The sequence below is a fragment of the Crocodylus siamensis genome, chromosome 4, assembly GCF_052110815.1.
Source record: "Crocodylus siamensis isolate JL-2025a chromosome 4, ASM5211081v1, whole genome shotgun sequence".
Lineage (NCBI taxonomy): Eukaryota > Metazoa > Chordata > Crocodylia > Crocodylidae > Crocodylus > Crocodylus siamensis.
Window position 1 is genome coordinate 1,017,018 of NC_143398.1, and position 15,506 is coordinate 1,032,523.

The 15,506-nt window shown below is 57.0% G+C and overlaps 1 protein-coding gene across 1 annotated transcript in view; it reads left to right on the forward strand.

Moving 5' to 3' along the window:
- LOC149865316 (uncharacterized) overlaps positions 1-15,506 on the forward strand; it is a 180,631-nt gene that overhangs the window by 163,150 nt on the left and 1,975 nt on the right. The window lies entirely within an intron of this gene.

Here is a 15,506-nt window from a genome sequence, read left to right on the forward strand (position 1 = left end):
CCAGGAGAACAGCACACACATAGAGGGACAGTGAACAAGTGGTGGGCAGTACCGCTGGGGTACACACACTCAGCACACCGCTGCCCACCTCTGGACATGTCCCCACGAGCCAGCCTTTAGTGCAGAGTCACTTGGTGGAAGTGAGTAGGTCGGGGATCACGCGCAGGCGGTTTGTGGCTCCTCTGTACTGAGCAGAGGCTCGCCGTCGTCACGGCTTTCACCCCTCACTGGGGACACAAGACCATACCCCACTGATGGCGAGGGTCGCCTGTGCTGGTAGCTGGTGTGATCCCTCGTGGGGATTCAAGACTCAAACATCAGTGCAGAGCCCAGGATGATGCAGCCCGGGGATGGGCCGGGTGCTCCCCTCACCCTGGGTGTCCCCCCAGGTTAGAGGTGGTGCAGGGTGAGGGGGGGGAGCCGGCAGTGCAGTCCCACGCGCAGGGGCTGGCTAAAGCCTTGGTGAGTGGGCGCGGGCCTGTGCGGCGAGGAGGGTCGAGCAGGAGAGAGCAGCCCCTGGAGCAAGCCCTCGTGAGCCGGCTTCACAAACTCCTTTGTGGGGGATGCAGCGCTGGGGAGCCCTGGGAGCAGGATGTTGACTCCTGCTGGGTTTGCAAATGTGGGGTTAGTAAAAGAGTGGGGTAAACCCTGCATGTGCAGCCAGGGGAAGCACTGTGCCAAATCGGTGTCAGCTCAGGGGACAGAGATGTAGCAACGGAGAGTTCCCGGGACCCCGTGTGGGCCAAGACGTGGGGAAGCTTGGCCTAGGGGAAGCCTTTGCATGCCCAGGGGCATTTACACACACCTTTTCCACGCTGCAGTGCACTGGAGACTTGATTAGTCAAGTCTGCTCCACACACGAGGGGATGTGCACTGCGCTGCATCTCGTGCAGTTGTAGAAGTGGTGAAATGCGGGTCAGCACAGGCAAAATGGTGGCGGTGCACTTCTGAACTAAAACACCTTTGATGACTTTTAGCTCTGAAGCACCACCACTGCTTCCTGCGCGCTAACATGCATTTCACCGCTTACACAAGTGCATGCCTTGCGGCGCCGGGCACTTTTCAAAGTGGGGCTGGACAGACTGTAGCAGGAAGTCCCTTTTCTGCCTGCCCCCCGGTGTAACAAGGAGCCTCCCCTTCCATCATACGTTCCCCTCTTTGGAGATGTCTCTTCTCTCCTCTCTTTTCTTCCTCCCTCCTTTCTTCTTCCCCTCTCTCACTAGAAGATATAGAATGATTTGGGTCATTTTCTGTTTGGCACAAGGAAGTGTGTTTTTGGAGATGACATAGGTATAATATGGCATTTTACATTTTGTATGTGTGCGTTTTGTATTTTGGTATTTTTATCTATTTGTGTGGCATGGGATTTCTACCTCTTGTATTTCATCCTCTTTACCCTGTACCCATTAGAAGTAAGTTCTCCCTGTACCAGTGCTGCCAAGGGTGGACTGAACCACTGCCTCCCTTTACTGGGCAGCAAGGGGCTCTCGAAGGTGCGTGCAGGCACGTATGCGCACAAAGAAAACTCTTGCTGCGCATTAGCTTTGCAATGCCACGCACCCAGCTGAAGAGACCCTGGGCTGCGGCGTCCTACAAACTCAGAGTGCAGCAGAGGCACTGGGACCGGCTTTCCTCCGTTCCTCACCGTGCGGCATCCCCACAGGGAGAGAGCATGGCACGGGGCAGGCGGGAGTGGGGATGGGCTGGGGCTGAGCCGGGCACCACGGAGGATCCTCCGGCTCGGGTACATGCTCCGCTCCCCAGCCGCGTCAGGCGAGCTTCGCCCCCGGCCCCAATGGCATCATTATGAGAGCCTAGCGAAGATGAGGACCTCACCCTCACGTTAACTCCACCACATCACATAATGTATTGGTGTCACACTGTGTTTTCAGGATCCACTGTGCCTCAGTATATCTGCTATACAAGATACAGGCTGTGCACTGTGACTGAGCATAATGTTGCTATAAAGCCCCTCACATATTTGTTCCCTAACATCACCACATTTACAATTGCATGTTACCTTAATGAAGTCACAAATCACTTTGCCCATCACTGAAAAGTGGACACCTCTGTGACGCAACCCAGCTGCTGTTGAATAGCATGTAACAGTTTAAGGCAGGAAATCCTGGTAAGAAATATCCAGAGGAAACCATATAACAGGATGTCTTCTGAGGGAGACTATTGGGTTTCTCTTAATTTTTTCAAAATAAAATATATAATATATATAGTTTAGTATTTCAAGAATCTTTTCTCTCAAATAATGTTGCTCAGCACACCAAAAAAAAGAGGCAAGACCAGTTCAAGAACAGACCAAAGCAGTGCACTCACGGACAAACTCGGCGTGATCACAGTCCAAAGCGGCGCGCTCACAGGTTGCTCATGTGCTTTAGAGGGCACATGCTGGGCAGACCCCTGCGTGGGGAGCGGATCAGTGAGGGATGTGTCAGGAGTGCGGGTGGCAGCTGTGCTGGTGTGAGACAAGACGGCACAAAACACTTGAACTCCTGGTTCCAAACTGATACCTTTGATTAGCCCAACTGGGAAATGGCAATTGTGTGCGTCTACCTGAGCGTGTAAGACAGCAGCGAGCTGCAGTAACAAGTTACCCAGGGACAAGTGACACCTAGAAATCAATAGGGGCCAATGTAGCAGGCGGCAACTCCCTGAACCATCGCCGTTCAAGGGACAGAAGCCCCGGGTGGAAGTAATCAGAGCCAAGACTGACTTTTGGGGCTGAATATCACCAGATCGACCACTTCCAGAGCCCCATTCATGACAACGATAAATGAATCAAAGTTCTCAATGGACCCCCAAAACTGGATGTACCCACAGCCGAGACCCTGGGGCTGACAGCTGCCATCCGGTAGCCACCATGGGGGGACGTCCCACAAGGGTCAACCCTGAAAACTGGGGAGTCACAAAGTCTGCAAGGACAGATGACAGGCAGTGAAGAGTGACCCTCGGGGCACCCTCTGGATCTCCACCTCACCCCGCACCCGACCTGTGCAGCCAGAAGCACCAGCCGGCGACCCCCCCCCGAAGATAAACCATGTTGGAAGAAGCCTCGACCAGCCATCGACGGCAGACCCCAGCGCTTGTGGGATAGGTATACCTGAGACCGGTGCCCCGCAAATATGCGTAGCTAGATGCTCTGTGTGTGTGTGGGTGTGTGTAGGTGCGCACACAAGTGTGTGCATGAGTGTGTTCTTGAGGGACCAGCCCCAAAGGTTCTAGTTTGATTTCACTGCAATATTTCAATCTGTCAAATAAACTAGAGTTGTGAGGATCTCGAGTTGCTCGTATGTAGGCAACAGGTCTGTCCTAAGGGCCGGACTTTGCACGTGCCCTCGTTGAACAGACCCTTATGGGACAGGGACTTGTCCAGACCCAGCTGTTCTGATCCAGCTGTTGCCCCCCACCCCCCCACGTCAGACAACCTCCACAGCTCACCCATGAGGGGCGCACGGGCTGGGAGCCTGGACACCTGGGGTCTCTGGGGGCGGGTGTGAGAGCAGGGGGTGATGAGACTAGTCTTTGCCTGCTGGGGGCTGGAGGCAGGGCAGGAGGCACCAGTAACCTCCCCTACAGCCCAGCCCAGAGCCAGCCACATCTAGAGCCCCTTCCCTGCAGAGCCAGCCACAGCCCAGTCCTGGGTGAGGGGCACCGCTGCACTCTGGGGGCGGCGAGATGGATGAAGAGAGGCAAGGCATGGAGCGGGACGTGGGTGGGGGTGGTGGGGGCACATGGCAGGACACCTGGCTTCTCCCTGCTCTGGGGCGTGGGGGCGGGCTGCAGCACCCCTGACCTCCCCTGTGCTGCAGGGGGACCTGGGCAGTGCGGGATGGAGGCGCCCGGGCAGGACGGGGCTGTGGAGATGCTGCTGGGGCGGGGGGCACCAACTTCCCTACTGAGCTCAGGGCCTGGGGGGGAAGGGGGCTGGGGGCCGGGGACTGGGTGCCCGGATTCTCTCCCCTCTCTCGGGGGTGAGAGCAGGGGGCTGGGAGCCTGGACACCTGGGATCTCTAGCCAGGGCTGTGCAGGGAGCAGACATCCTGCATCTTGCACAGAGCCCAGAGCGGCCGAGACGTCGATGCAGACGACAGCGGGAAACATGAGCCCCCAACACTCCCCCTCACACCTGTCAGGGCTGGTCCCCAGGCCGTGGCCGTGGCTGTGGCAGGCCGGGTTCACACTGCAGCCGGCTCCCCCTCCTCGTTCCCGCAGCTCTCGGCTTCCCCGCTGCACTGGGCTGGGCAGGGCTGGAGTACTGCATCCAGTTTTGGGCTCCACAATTCAAAAAGGATGTGGAGAAGCTTGAGAGAGTCCAGAGGAGAGCCACGTGCATGATCAGAGGTCAGGAAAACAGATCTTATGATGACAGGCTGAGAGACATGGGGCATTTTAGCTTGGAAAAGCGCAGGTTCAGGGGTGATCTGATGGCCACCTATAAGTTTCTCAGGGGTGACCACCAGGATCTGGGGGAACGTCTGTTCACCAGAGCGCCCCAAGGGATGACGAGGTCGAACGGTCACAAACTTCTGCAAGACCGTTTCAGGCTGGACATAAGGAAGAATTTCTTTTCTGTCCGAGCCCCCAAGGTCTGGAGCAGTCTGCCAGCAGAGGTGGTTCAAGCACCTATATTGAACACCCATGCCAGGGTCCCTGTCTCCTCTCGGACTGTCACTCCAGCCAGGTCCACGCCCTCCAGCAGGCTGCAGGTGGGCAGCAGCGCACGGGCCCTGCACGCTCCAGCTCCCCGACTTGTATCTCCTCGCGCAGCTCCTAGCACGAGCCACAGCTCCCCGGAAAGGATCCTTGCAGCCCGTCCAGATGGCAGAGTGCAAGGAGCCAGGCCTGTGGCAGCCTTGTGGTCCCCCCGCCCCGCGCCTGGTGCCCCCCGGTCTGGCCCCTGTGTGCACTGCGCCCCCCGCACCTCCACCTCTCCCTGCTGCCGTCCCTGCTCTTGTCCCTTCCCGGCTGGGAGCAGTTTCCCTGGTTCTCCTCCCTGCCGGCTCCGGCCTTGAGCTGCCAGGTCCACGCTCAGGCCTGGGGTCTTTGTGCTTCCCTCGGGGTGCTGCGCCATTCAGGTAGCCCCCCTGGGCCTGCTGGCATTTGGGCTCCAGCTGTCCCCGTGCTGCCCCATTTCCTCTGAGCACTGCCTCACCCGGATCCTAGGTGCCATCCCCTCCACCCTCGCCCACCACGCCTGGATGTGGCTGTTAAATGACGAAAGGGAAGCTGCCTGTTAGTCCTAGCAGCAGTCCTCCTCCTCCCTTCCCCAGCGGATCCCCTCCCAGACCAGCTAGCCTGAGCCCAGACCGCAGGGGGACCATCCCAGCCCGCACGTGCCCCGACACCCCTGCTTCCTGCGGGGCTCGTGACATGGCTCCAACTGCCCCTTGCACCACAGGCGTGACCAGCTAATGGCTTCAGTGGGCACTTGGCCCCAATCCAGCACCAGCCCCCGTCAGCCTTATACCCTTGTGGGGACCGCAGCCTTCCCGGCTTCGGCCCCTTTTCTCTTGCTGGTTCCCTTAGCCCAGCGCCCTGCGCCAGGCCTGATTTCTGCATCCCAGCCCCAGTCTCACCCTCTCCAGTTGCATCTCCACCCTGTCGCTGACACTGAGCCTGCTCCACCTCATCTGAGCCCCTGGGCCTGGGGTCCTCCACTCTGGGCCCCGGCCCTGCCGTGCCTTCCCTGCGCACTGGGGCTCCTGGCCCTTGTCCAGCGCCTGGGGTCGTGCTCCTTCCCGAGGGACCAGGGCACTGCTGGCAGTCGATAGCGCGGCTCTGTGGTTGCCGGGCACCTCCCCGCAGTCGTCCTGCCCAGGACCTCCTGCTGCCCTGGCTTGCAGGGCCAGACCCCTGGCTCGCGCTGCCCCAGGCTGATATGCTGCTCCGGCCTGGTCCACACCGGATCAGGGACCACAGCCCCGACTTCACCAAGTGTTTGCAAATGTCTTTCCTCATCCAGGAGCCATTGTGCTTCCTCTCTTGGGGGCGGTTCAGGGCTGTCTTCTGATGAAAATTGTCTGCCATGGTTTTTTGTTTTTACCCCTGAGAGGTGCTCAGCTCCATGTACTACAGCCCTAAGTCTTCTGTCAAGAGGATGCTTATCTTGCTGGGATCCTATGACCCCAGCTGACTTCCTGCCCTTTGGGCAGGGCCTGGACTCGATGATCTCCCGAGCTCCCTTCCAGCCCTAATGTCTATGAATCTATGAAGTCTGGCAGCCTGTGGACTTGAGCTGCTTATAGGCGTCAGGGGCTCCCACCTCCCCCCACCCCAGCCTTACACCACCTGGATGTTAACAATAAGTCCAGTCCAGCATTAGAGGAAAGCAAGCGGTCTTCCTTTGCACAATATTGATAAATGAAAAATAATAACCATAAATGAACCTGCTTGGGGTGTAGTTCTTGTTGCTAATTTTATGAACACATCTTACCCTAAATCCTGTTGATGTTATAAGGGGTCGAACATGTCCGGTGGATCCGTAGATTAACTGGGCTCCTGCACCTTTGCACGCATCTTCTCAGGCTCAGATCCATGAGGTTTCTGGCACACTTCGGGTTTGTCATATCATACACCAAGTGCACCACTTCCTGGAGTTTCCTCCCGGTCTCAGCTACATAATGGCACATACGTCTCAATTAGCCTTAAAAGCCCCCGTATTGCTGACCACACTATGTCCTCCTACCCCCTGTGTCAAGTGTTCAGCTATAGAAACACTGACAGGCTATCTCCACGGTGCTTTTTTGGAGGTCCAGTGCCCACAGGAGTAATGGGCAAACTGAGTTAGTTATGCTCAGTGTCTTGGCATAGCGTCAGGCCTTCCCACAACTAAGCAATTAAATTGTACAGAGTGCCTTACAGGGCACTGGGAAAAATGAGTGCTGTGACTGGTACGGTGGGCAAACCAGGGACAGTAGTTTCCCAAAAAAGCAAGGAAACCAAAAACGGAATAGGATCAGAGTGATGTAAAAATTACGGTTCGTTTCTTTGGAGGCTCATAAACAATGATCCTTTAGGCACACATTGTTGGTAATATAAAAGGTATATATTTGCAAATAGGGTCAGAGAGAGAAGACAAAAGACCACAATCTCTGCCCGCGGGGAACACTTCTCAGCAGGCTTTATCCCCTCTCTCCTGAGCATGTGTACAGAAGCAGGAACTCTTACAACTCATTTCCGGTTCATACAAATATATATGAAATGACGTCACGTCATCCATCGCATGTGTATTATAATTAACTACTTAAGTATGCGGGGCGGATAGGCTTATATGTATTAGCTAATTGCGCTTGCTCAGAAAGTACTTCAGGTTACAAAAAGTTCAAACCTTTCCTGCCTTCAAGGACAGAACTAAGAAATGGCAATTTACTCTTATCTGCATGAGAACGCTAAGGAGTATAAGCTTTACTGTAACAAAGAGATAGTAAATTTGCAAAACAAAGAGAGAGTGATACCTTAATACAAAGAGCCTTTAGTAGCTTTTCCAACCTCCCCCCCTTCTCCCACCAGGGAGAGCGAGAGCTGGCAGCTGTGCTGTCCTAACAACACTATTGATAATGCATTTTCAATAATATTTCTAACAAGAGTACCTTGTGGCGGGCCAGTAGGGGGCACTCCTGCGTTGAGCCCCCCCACCTCCCTGCCCCTGACCACCTTCCAGGCTCCGAAATCCTCCCTAGGGTGCCTTATGCTCGGCCGACCCCTCTCCCGGAGCACACTCGCTAGTCTGGGGGTAACGTGCCGCCACCACCCCGAGAAGGGACTGTCTCGGCCCTGTGTCCTCGGGGAAACACAGACCTAATAGTCCGACGGGTACTTGACCCGGTACAGGCACTTGGGGCACTTCCCCAAGTCAAGGGGGAAAAAAGGAAAGTCCTTCTTAGTCTGCGACCTAAGGGGTCTCTTAGGCATAATTTAGACCCCCCCACAAGAAGTCTCCCACACCAGTCACAAAGGAGAACTGTATTGATTACAGGGGTAGGGTGAAAATACGGTACAAGATAGAGCGATATCATAGAAATCCCATCAAGCAAACAGTCTGGCTGAGGTAGCCTTTTGATCACGCGTCTGAGTTACTGCCAGCTAGATATCTACCCAGATCTCGAGTAGCTTACTCACAAGCATCATCCTGAGCCTGTTGGAGGTCCCCTCTGGAGGCAGGCCGTTCCCCGCTCCTGAGCTATGGGGGAGAGAGCCTGTTTCAGATGGTCAAGCTCCTCTCTACGTCTGAGTCCCCCGCATGGCTGATGCCCCCTCTGCTGGGCCCATCCTAATCACACTGTCACAGAGCAGAGCATTTGGGAAGAAACAAAGGTGGCTTCCTGCCACAGTTGGTTGTGTTGGAAGGGACCTGAGCAGATCAAGTCCAACACCCTGCCATGGCAGGAAAGAGTACTGGGATCAAACGAGCCAGGCCAGGTGATTATCAAGCCTCCTTTTAAAGACCCCCAGGGTAGGAGTCAGCACCGCTTTGCTTGGAAGTTCGTTCCAGATCCTAGCAGCCCTGACCGTGAAGTCGCGTCTCCTGATGTCTAGCCTGAACCTGCTCTCTGTCAACTTATGGCTGTTATTCCTTGTTACTCCCAGTAGTGCTCGGGGGAACAGGGACTCTACTATTGCCTGCTGGTCCCCCTTGGCCAGTTTGTAGACAGCCACCAGATCCCCCCTCGGCCTTCTCCTGTGGAGGTTAAACAGGTTCAGGTCCCGTCGCCTCTCCTCATAGGGCCTGCCCTGTTGTCCCCTGACCATGCGAGTGGCCTCCTCTGGACCCTCTCCATGCTGTCCACATCCCTCCTGAAGTGTGGCGCCCAGAACTGGACGCAGTACTCCAGCTGCGGCCTGACCAGTGCCGCATAGAGGGGGAGGATCACCTCCCTGGACCTGCTCGAGATGCATCTCTGGATGCATGACAAGATGTGGCTGGCCTTCCTGACTGCGTCCCCACACTGCCAGCCCATGTTCATCTTGGCATCAATGATGACTCCAGGATCCTTTTCTGCCTCTGTGCTGACAAGAAGGGAGTTCCCCAGCCTGTAGGTACGGTGCTGGTTCTTCCCCCCCAGGTGTAGCACCTTGCACTTGTCGGTGTTGAATCCCATCCTGTTCTCATCTGCCCATCCCTGTAACCTAGGTAGGTCCGACTGCAGCCTGTCCCTCTCCTCCAGGATGCTCACATCCCCCACATCTTAGTGTCATCCACGAACTTGAACAAGGTGCTTTTTACCCCCTCGTCCAAGTCACTGATGAAGATGTTGAACAGTGCGGGCCCGAGGACCGAGCCCTGGGGGACCCCACTGCCCAGATCCCTCCAGGTCGAACATGACCCGTCCACCACCACTCTCTGGGTGCGGCCCTCCAGCCACTTTGTGACCCATCTGACTGTGTAGGCATCGATGCCACAGTCACCTAATTTCTTAGTGAGAATGGGGTGAGAGACAGTGTCGAAGGCCTTCCGAAAGTTCAGAAAGACTATGTCCACCGCGACACCCATGTCCAAGGATTTGGTGATCTGGTCTTAGAAGGCCACTAGGTTGGTCTGACAGGACCTGCCTCGAATTAGCCCATGTTGGTTGACCCTAAGCATACTCTCCCGGATAATTTTCTCAAAGAGCTTGCCCAGGACTGAGGTAAGACTAACAGGCTTGTAGTTTCCTGGGTCCTCCCACCTCCCTTTCTTGAAAATCCAGACCACACTGGCCCTTTTCCAGTCCTGTGGCACAACACCAGAGCACCACAAGTGCTCGTACAGCCGTGCCAGGGGTCCCGCAATGACCTCAGCCAGTTCACTCAGCACCCGGGGGTGGAGATTGTCCTGCCCAACTGATTTGAACACCTCCAGTCCCTCCAGAAGTTCCCTAACTAGGTCCTCTCTGACCCTGGGCCTAGCAGCGCATCCCCTGGGCCCATCAGGGAGCCCAGTGGGGGGGATGTCCCGGTCCCTCCTCAAAAAGATGGAGGCAAAAAAATTGTTAAAGAGGTTAGCTTTGCCATCTGGTGTGACAACCACATTTCGTAGCATATCCTGCACAGGCCCTATATTACCTGGTACCTTCTTTTTACCCCCTATATATTTAAAAAAGTACTTCTTGGAGTAGAGACATGGTGGGATGAAACACTTGACTGGGCAGTAAACATAGAGGGCTATAGGTTGTTTAGAAGAGATAGGAAGGGGGGAAAAGGTGGAGGGGTTGTGCTCTATGTCAGGGACCAGTATACCAGTTCTACCTGCCAAATGGGACCAGAGGAAGCTTAACTGAGACCCTGTGGGTCAAACTTCAAGGAGGGCGGGGGGAGAGGGATCTGGTGGTAGGGGTTTACTACAGGCACCACATCAGGCGGAAGAGCTCAATGTGCAATTCTCCCTGCAGCTGGGGGAGGCCGTGCGTGCAAGGGATGTTGTGGTCACGGGGGATATGAATTACCCTGACATCAGCTGGGAGGAGCAGTCGGGCAGGTCGAGCCACTCACGAAGGCTCCTGATGTGCATCCAGGACCTACACCCCGTGCAGGAGGTGCTCGTCCCCATGAGGGGAAACGCCGTACTGGATCTGGTGTTAGCCTCTGGGGACAACCTGTGGGGCAGGTTCTAGTACAAGGGAGGCTGGGGACAGTGATCATGAAATGATCCAGTTTGCTCTTCAGAGGAAGGTGGGGAGGGGAACTAGCACAGTGCAAATGCTTGACTTTAGGAAAGCCAACTTCGATGTGCTCAGGGCAGTAGTCAGGGAGGCACTCGGAGCCCAGCGGGTAGCTATTATGGGGGTCCAGGAAAGGTGGTCCTTCCTCAAGGAGGCTATCCTTGGGGCGCAGCAGGACGCAATTCCTTTGTCCGGGAAGGTGGGAAAAGGGCCCAAGAAACCTCCATGGCTGAGCACAGATATCCAGGCTGGCCTGAGGGCAAAGAAAATAGCATACGGGTGGTGGAAGCAGGGGGCAGGGGCAAAGGAGGAGCACACCTCCCTGACCTGAGCTTGTAGGGATTTGGTGAGGCAGGCTAAAGCAGCACTGGAGCTTAGATTAGCTTCTGGGATTAAGGATAACAAGAAGTCCTTCTTCAAGTTTACAGGGAGCAAGAAGTCTCAGGGTAACACTGGACCCCTACGAGGCAGGGCAGGGCAGTCGGTGATGGACGCGCGAGAGAAGGCCGAACTCTCCAACAAATTCTTTGCCTCCATGTCCCTGTCTGCTGACAATGGGGCGCTCTCGGGTGACAGTGTAGAGAGGCCCGGGAAGGCTGCGAGTCCCCCGACTGCTAGTTCAGACCTAGTTAAGGATTACCTGGAGGGCTTAGATGTGTCCAAGTCGGCGGGCCCGGATGACCTTCATCCGCAGGTGCTGAGGGAACAGAATAAGGAACCGACTTCAGCCTTCTCAGTGCCCGGCTCCCAAGCCATGCTCCCCACTGCCCACCCGCAGCCCCCGCCCCCCACTCTGCGCCTGCTGGTGCCCCTCACTCCCGACCCGCAGTCCTGCCCGCGCTGGAGCCAGGCCTGGGGTGCTGTGGGTGGCGGGGCAGCGTGTCCATGCCCGGGGCTGGCGGTGCTGGGCTCGGGTTATGTGAGGAAGGAGCCGAGCAAGCAGCCGTGTCACCCGGGTCGTGGAGAAAGCGAGGAGCGGAGACCGCAGGGTCCACCCGGGTGAGCCCAGGAGCATACACACGGGTTTAGCACACGTGTTCAGACACGGACTGCCTGCACTCAGAAATGAATGCGCCAGAACTACCCACACACGCGCGGCGCAGGGACAGACACAGGTGCGAGTGGGGCGAGGTGCAGCCCGGTGCACTGATCTCCCGCAACGCTGCGGAGGGAGCTGGGACGTTTGCTCTGGGAAATCGCTCTTCATCAACGGGGGATGCGTTCCCAGGGTGTGTTTGCAGTCGTGTTTTCCGCCACCTCGGCTTCTCGGGTGTGTGTGTGCGGGTGTCTCCCCAGGCCTCTTGGCTTTCTGGCTTGCTCTCTGAGTCTTGTTACGTTTATGCAATGAGTGTGTCAGGTCGCTGCCGATACTTTTAACCATCACTTATTTTTTTAGGCTCAGGCGTGGTGCAAGGCCGAGGACACTGGTATTACCGCTGTATCATCCTATGGCGTGGGGCTGGTACTGGGTACCGTGAGCACTCCAGTCTCTTACGCCTCACGGGCTGCACGCCATTAATTACCAGAGTTTGATTTTCTTGTGGCCGTCTTGCTGCCTCAACCCAGTCCTGCCCAGCCGCGGTCTTTCACGTTTGCTCGAGACACTGCCCGCACTTCCAGTTTTCCTGTGCGGCACCTTTAGTCCTCTCTTCTCCGAAGTAAACCAGCCCAGTTCCCTCAGCCTCTCCCCATGAGTCCTGACCCCAGCCCCACAACCATTTTCCATGCCCTCCACTGGACTCCCTCCAGTGTCCACATCCTGGCTGTAGCGGGGGCCACAGCTGGACACCGGACTCCAGACGTGGCCTCCCCAGCGCCGAATAGAGGGGAGGATCGCTGCCCTCGATGTGCTGGCCGTGCTCCTGCCGACGCAGCCCGGGCTCCTGGTAGTGATCTGTTGTAGCAGGGGACCCACTTGCAGGGTGGGATTCGGTTTTCTTGTCTGATGGCAACTCCCTGCCCCAAGGGAGCATTTCTGGGGGGCAAGGGAAGGGGCATCTGGGGGCAAAGGTCAGGGGTTAGGGGATGGGCCATCCAGTCCCAGGATGGTGACCAGGGGGCGGGGCACCTTCCGAGGGGCGGGGCCACCCATGCAGCCCTCCACAGCTCGCCACAACCCATCCTGCAGCCCTCCAGCCGAAGTAATTGCCACCCTGGGACAGAGGGAGATGCCCGCCCAGCCCTTCTCCCCTGTCCTTCCACACCCGTGGGGCTGGGAGCGACGACCTCCTCGTCCCCCAGGCACAGACTGAATCCTCCCGTCTCCGTGGGCTCAGCGCCTGCACTCATCCTGACCCTACGATCTTTCCCTCTGGTCTCACGTCTACCGCAGACCGGTGCCTCGCACACCCGTCGCTCCCACGGATTTTCCCATCACTGGCCGGGCACTGGGCACCGCTACCATCATGTCTTCAGGAAGGCGTGTTTCACTGGCCTATTTGCTGGTGCGTGCGCACTCATAGAATCACAGAAGTGGGGTCGAAGGGACCTTGTAGATCTTCAAGTCCAACCCCCGCCTGGGCGGGAGAAAAAGACTGGACTCAAGTGACTCCAGCCAGGTAGGCATCAAGCCTCTTCTTAAAGCCCCCCAGGGTAGGAGCCAGCACCACTTCCCTTGGAAGTTGGCTCCAGCTCCTAGCCGCCCTGACCGGGAAGCAGTTCTTGCGGATGTCTAATCTAAACCTCCTCTCCCACAGCTTGTGTCCGTTGTTCCTTGTTTGCCAGGGGGCGCTCGGGGAAACAACGTCTCCCCCAAACCCTTCTGGTCCCCCCCAGTTAGTTTATAGACGGTCACCGGGCCCCCCCTCAGCCTTCAGCGGCCAGGCCGGGGAGACAGCGGGGGGGTTAGTGCTAGGGACTGACGTGATCCTGCTTGGAGGAGATGAATTGTTGGGCCCCCCAGAGCTGTGCGGCTGGGGCAGTGCAGTGAGGGCTGGGTCAGGCCTGGTCAGTCCAAGAGCTGGCCAGTCCCCACATCCACCCCCCTGACAGCAGCAGGCCCAGGCCGCACCCAGAGGTGGCATCGGGGGCTGGGCACTCACCCCACACCCGGATCTCTGGGGACACTCGCTAAATATCTCATCAGATCTCAAGTAGCTTACTCACAAGCATCTTCCCCTCTGAAGCAGGCGGTTTCTAGCTCGTGAGTTTGGGGGAGAGAGCCAACTTTAGTTGGTTGTGCTCCTCTGTGTCCCCTGCTTGGCTGCTGCTTCACCTCATGGCCGAAGAGAGCGAGCCTCCCTCCCCCCACAACCTATACAGCCCCCGTGACCTCACTCACCTGGGCCAGGGGAGGTCAACCCCGGTTGGCTGTCAGCCAACCAACTTGAAATACATCACCTGTTACCGGGCAGATTCCCGCCCCCCAGGTAGATGCCCCTCACCCAGGTAACTGATGCCAGTCCCGTGGGCAGAGGGAGCAGGTTTCCCCCCTCCCTCAGGACTGCAGCCAGCTCAGGTTACCTAAAGCGACAGGCCGAGGGTGCAATCCCCTGTTCTGGGCCCACCCTCATCAAATGGCTGCAGCACAGAGATTTTAGTCACAGTGTCACAGGGCAGAGATTTTGGGGGGAAACGAAGGTGGCTTTCTGCCACAGTTACTGCCAGCTAAATATCTAATTACAGTTCACTGGAAGGACCCAAAACGTGGCCCCTGGGGACGGGACCAGGTCCCCAGGCAGATGATCCTGGGTGACCCCAACGCATCCACTCTGCACCGGATGTCTCATTATCTCTCACCGGAGACTCGGGGGCTGCAGGGGAGGCTGCCCTAGCTGGGAGAGGGTCTGGGGAGTGTGGGGGGGGGGTCCCAGCAGTACGGGGGGACAGCCTAGACACCTGGGTCCTCTCTCTAACTTGGGAGTGGGTCCCGGGGGTAGAGCCGGGGGGGGTCTGGACACTGGGGTTCCCCACCCTGCCCCGGGCTTGCCCCCTGAGCATGACATCAGGGCCTGCTCCCCACCTGCCCAGCCCGGGCCGGGGCCAGGACACCCCCGGGAGCATCGCAGCCCCGGGAGCCCCCGGCACGTGCCCGCAGGGGAGGGGAGATGCCAGGTCTCCTTGGCAGGGCTCCAGCAGCCCCGGGGGCCGGGCCCACCTGCCCACCCCCATCTCCTGTTTCCTCTTCCTGACGCGGGCATTGGTGTTGAATTTGTTGTTTCACTTCTCTCCAGAAGTCTTCCCCTGCCTACGGGCTCTACGGCTGGATGCTGTTGTGTTTGCTCCCCTGCAACCTGCCCTGGTTCGGTGCAGACCTGGAGAGCTCAGCCCAGGGTTTTCACCAAAGAAGTGATATCTAGGGCTCGGCAGTTAGTGACTGTCTTCACTTTTTTGCTTTCTGTGTCTCTGTTCCTCCAATCATGGCTGAGAGAGTGTCCACTAAACACCTCCGCCGTCAGGATGCACAGCCGCCTTTCGAGATAACCAAGCAGTGAGAAACACCGTGTTTTGGAGAAGTAGTTGCAGTCGGATGCTCCTCTTACCTCTAAAGTTAATGTCCTCTGCCCCCTCAGCATGGCTTCACTCCTGATGTGGATTAGTCTGGTTTGCAGTCAATAGCCATGTTTTCCTTTTGGTACGATTCTGCTCTTTAAACATCTTGATTCAGTTTTGAAGTTAATCCAGAGTCAGTATGTCGCCTCTCATAGTTATCCTTGGCCACCTCTACAAAGATTAAACAGATACCCTCTCCTGTCAGCAACAGGTCCCAGAAGAGACCACTTCCGACTACTGTACTCGCTGCCTCCCGGCTACCGTCTCAACTCGGCGCTGCGACGGAGCAGCTCTGTTGTGCACTCCCTATCACCGGGATGTTCAGGAAATCATTTCTGCAGACGTGTGTGCTGGTGTGGGCTTGGC